A 5,587-nucleotide genomic window follows, 5' to 3' on the forward strand; every position below is an offset into this window, starting at 1 on the left:
AAATAGATTTGAACACTTTTCAAACAGTGGATTAAAAAGCTTCCATAACTATGAAGATCTTCATCGCTTAATAAATATTTTCATTTCCTCAGTCAGTTACTAAAATGGATGAATGCGTCTATTATTTTGTTCATAATTTGCTGCTATATGATATTTAGTCGAAGTCTAATATTACAATGATTTGGTTGTTCCTTGGAAGTACTTAGCATCTGTGGCTTTTCATCTTCTGTTCAACCGGAATGAATTGGTTAATAGAAAGACACATATATGTTGAATATAATTTTTAAATTATAGTAATTAGAACTGATGGTGATTAAATAGGAAAATTTTGCGCCTATTAATGCAATGAAAAAGAAAAAAAACCCTACAAGGAGAGAATTATATATCTAAACAGTATACTTATGTATGTATGAATATATATATGCTACGGTAAGTGTGAATAATCGGTTATTATTAATACTAACTGGTTTGGTTAGTATTAATAATAACCGATTATTCACACTCACCGTAATATATATAGCATTTTTCCTTGTCTTATTAACATTAAAGCAAATTTCAATTTAGAGCACAACTTAAAATTCTGCATGCAATAAAATCTCAATTAGAGCATATTTTAAAATTCTACATACAATAAAATCTCAATTAACAACATATTTTAAAATTCTACATACAATAAAATCTCAATTAACAACATATTTTAAAATTCTACATACAATAAAATCTCAATGAACAATATATTTAAAAAATAATTTGAAAATATTATATGAGCCGTTTATTTTGAAAGTGGGGCAAGTCCATTTTTGAAAAAAATGGAGATAATGGCAGTTATAAATAAAGCTTGTTATAAACTTTTTATGAGTAAAAAATTTATATTAAAAAAATATTTAGACTCTAGTATTTTGGAGATGGAAGTTTTAGTTCTTAACGGTATTGAAAATCTATTTATTTTGATAGTGGTGCAAGTCCATCTTAGATTGAAATTATATTTGACCGAATATGTTACGGCAAAATTTAGCTCCGGTTGTTGCATGGTGAAGCAAATGTGACCGTTTGACATCATGTCTGAAATCTAGGGTGTTTCTATTTATTTATTTTTGATATTGAAAATCGGTGGTTGTACACTATTTCATAAATAATAAAAAGTATATATTAGTTTTGTGTGTCGATAGTAATGTTAACTTCCATCACCGATTATTCAGTCCAGTGACAATGAAATAAATATCATTGATCACAATTTCTTTTTTGTCAGGACATTCATTTCTATCGAACGATCGCGATTTTGGAGTGGAACTATCCAGTAACTATTCAATCCAGAAACCAGTTCTTTGCATATTCCCCAGGATTACTATAAAGTAATACATAATTGTCGAAACATAATAAATTTTTAGTACATGAAATGAAACATATTTTCAACCCAACCTCTGTAAAAAGCAGTTTTAAAAAGAAAAAAAAAAAAATACCGATGGAGAAACCGTGAATTGATTAACTATATGCTGGATCAGATTTACAAGGGATGGACCATACAAAATGTTCAGCAACACTCCGATTGAACGAGATTTTGAATTTTAAATGATCGATTTGTAAACACAACGAGGAAGGTAAATAATTCCAAGTAATTTCAAAAATATAAAATTATCTTTTATGTAAGAAAAAAGGAGATTTATTACATTTCAAAAATACAAGGATATGATGGATTTATTACCATACTAGCCGCCTTTGGCGACCAGCCGGTTCGCCAATCTTAATGTTCGCTAAAATTTTAATAATTAAATATTTTATGCAATTCCAACTTTAATAGATTCTTCAGCAAAATATTTTAAAACTTCAAATTTTGATAGTCATATAATTCACTCATAATATTATAAAGGCCTTCAGTCATAACGTGATATGTATCTCTCTCATTTTCTGTTACCCCTCGTAGAATTTATGCTTTAAATTAATGTGTAAATGATTAATCTGCAATTAATATAATATTTTTTACTGAAACAAAGCATTTTTTTTAATAATATGATTACTGATAATAGAGTCACTGAGCGTTTAAACTTTATGGGCACTAAAGAATATCTTTCTTAATTTATGTAATATCTCAAGAATTTGTCAACAACATTTTCTCAGATTCATCATGAACAGATCGATTCATTAACAATGTTTAATTTTAAATGCATCAGACACTAAGAAAATAAAATGAATCGTTTAAAATAATCGGTCTAAAACAGGTTTAAAAAAACTACTTAAAAAACGATGTACTTAAAACTATAAGCATATACAAAAAATAAATATAACTAATATAAATACAATTTAATTACAAAAGCATGCAACTAACCTAAAAATAATTTAAATCATTGAAAACAGGTAAAAAAAAACTACTTAAAAAACGATGTACTTAAAACTATACACATATACAAAAAATATATAACTAACATAAATACAATTTACTTACAAAAGCATGCAACTAACCTAAAAATAATTTAAATCATCCGTTGAAAGTGATTGTCATGACAACAATCAGAACAATACGCATGCGTGAATTTTCTTCGCCAGTTAGGTAACGCAAATGCGTGAATTTTTCTACGCCAGTTCGGGTAACGCTATGCAGATTATACATTTTTAATTTCCTTTATTCTGTGTTATTTTAATTCAAAAGTACTTCAGAATGAATCTGAAACATGGATTAATTACAATGTTTAATTTTAAATGCATAAAACATTAAGAAAATAAACAGAATCGTTTAAAATAATCCGCCGAAAAATATTAACCCTAGCCTCATTACTGTTGGGAGAAAAAAGAAACTGAAGCCTTACTCATTTGGCGGTGGGGAAAATGGAAGTTTCTTTTTGGCGGAAAAGTTGGCGGTGGGGAAAATGGAAGATTTTTTTGGCGGGAAAGTTAGTTTTTAATTAATAATTAAAATTCTAATTAAAATTTGAAAAAAAAGGGACCCCAGGTGCATATTCCCGACTTCTAAGGTATACATGTACCAAATTTGATAGCTCTATGTCAAATGACCTGGCCTGTAGAGGCCAACACACACACACACACACATTGAGCTTTATTATAAGTATAGATATAGATATAGATATACCTCAAGTTCATCATGAATTTTTTAAAAATGTTAAATCTTGAATAAAATTCAAATTGATTATACCTACGTATAAATTGAAATATATAATTTCATTGAAGTTCTTAATAAAACTGAATTTTTTGTTGTTATGCTATATTTTCTACTCGAATATTCTTGGTTTTGTTTCCCTTTTTATCAAATGAATAAATATTTATAAAAAATTTGAATAGTATTTTGCTTTTATTCTTAAAAAAAGGCTGATGCAACTGAAATATTATTTCCCAATTAAATGAATGATTGCAATAATTCTTTAATTTGAAGGTGTAGACACGTTCATTTAGTTATAATGGATTTATTTTTTTATTCCGCACTGTAAACACTATTGGATTATAAACCTAAATGATCTGGTACCACAAAATAAAACAATATATTTATTAATACTTACCAATATTTTTAAATTTATTGAAACGCAGACCTTTAAATATCTCGCAATAATAACAAAAAATGAACTTGCCCCATTTTCAAAATAAACGGCTCATATGCTATTATATTATAATTTAACTATGCAATTTCAAAATATGATCAATAAAACATAATATAATTTTAAATTGATGTAAAAAGATAATAAAGTTAATATTATATTTTTGTTTTATTAACAATATGAAATTTGTTAAATTTTAATATCTATCCATTCACCATAAAGAGTATTTTTCATACATCCATCAAAATAGGCTTCATTTTTCTTGCCTTGTTTAAACTAACCCTATTTTCGGAATGTCGAAAAGAATTAGCCATTCGGAAACCAAGCCGTAATTCATTAATTCCTCGCGCAATTCTTGGTGGAGGGTGGAGGCAAAATTCATTGCATTAAGCTATCCTGTTTATTTATTTGCAGTTACAACTTATTAAAACCGTCGTCAGAAGGAGGAGTTCTATGCTGCTTCCTATACAAGTTATATTGCTAAGCATCTGAAGTAATAAGTCTAAATTAGCAGAATCTTGGTATTTCAGCAAGAAAAATGCCATTTAAACAATCTTCATTCATATGTTTGTCTCACTTAGTCAGTTAATAGTAACTTCTTATTCTTGTAATCGAAATAAGCCTTGTCTCCCTAATTATTGTTTCTTAAATTATATCGTGTTTCATTTTTTAATTTTCTTTTACATATATACACATTTTGACCCTTAACAATTCAAAGAAAGCCAAAATAGTTGATATTCACTATAAAATATGGGGTTTTATTCAAAATAAGCTAGAGCTAGTGTCACATTGATGACCGACTAGAGATAAGTCAATTATATAGTACTGCACCATATAACTAACTACTAAAGATCAGTCCTATTTAACAAAATGAGGATAATAATTTTTAGCTAAAAATATATTGCTCTAGAAATTCATAAATTTTGGAACTGAATGATATTTATTAGAAAAATACTAAAATTCACAATTTATATTCTCTAACTGCGCATATATATATATATATATATATCAGAAACCTTGACTGCGGCTTTTAATCCTTAAATATTGATCGTAGACATATGCTGTAAATTAGAAAGTTGCGTAAAAAAAGGTGCAAAATGTTCTGAAATCAATTAAAATTTTCAGGGGATTAAACTTCAAAAAATACAAAATTTAAATCTTTATACAGACCCCGTATAAAAAAAATCCCAGAATATATATATATATATATATATATATATATATATATATATATGAATGAAATAAAGCGAAGTTAAAACTTTAAAATTCTCTTCTTCTCAGCCACGTGTTTTCTAAAACATGTTATAAAAACTAAACAAAAATTTACCAATAGATGGAGATGTAATACAAATGGCATTTATTTGCATATATTGAAAATGTGAAACATAATTTCTGTTACAGCGAATACCTATTACCATTTTTCTTTGGATGAAAAGAAGGCGGATTCTGCATGAACATTAGTTTCTTCTCTGTTTTCATGCCTACGTTGCAAGAAAAAGCGCTACTGGTGAAATTTTTCTACCAGAACCAACAAAACTCCGTAGCAGCTCTAAAGGAATTTCGTTGTATGAAGCAGATACGAAGAGATCGAATGTCTCCAGGTGCCCTACGCAAGATAATGCAGAAATTTGAAAAAACTGAGCACCTTGGCATTCTTCCAGGTAGAGGACGAAAAAAAAATCCCGTTCCAGCATCGAAAATGTTGCGACAGCGTTCGTTGAAGCCAGTTGTCATTTTGTGAGTCTGCCAGTTGTTTCACGTCTTCTGGATATAACATATTCAACTGTACGAAAAATTACACGGCATATCTTGCATTTTTATCCGTACAGAATCAAGTCTGTGCATCTGTTGCAGAACGGGGATTTAGAGGTCCGTAAAACTTTTGCACTAAAAAAGTGACAGTATGGTGTGGTTTTACAGCTAGCTACCTTTATCATTGGACTGTATTGCTTTGAAGAGGTAACTTCAAATGGAATCCAAATCTGTTCCATCACAGGACAACGGTACCGTGATATGTCGAGGGATTTTGTAATTCTAACTCTTCT

The sequence above is a fragment of the Argiope bruennichi genome, chromosome 8, assembly GCF_947563725.1.
Source record: "Argiope bruennichi chromosome 8, qqArgBrue1.1, whole genome shotgun sequence".
Lineage (NCBI taxonomy): Eukaryota > Metazoa > Arthropoda > Arachnida > Araneae > Araneidae > Argiope > Argiope bruennichi.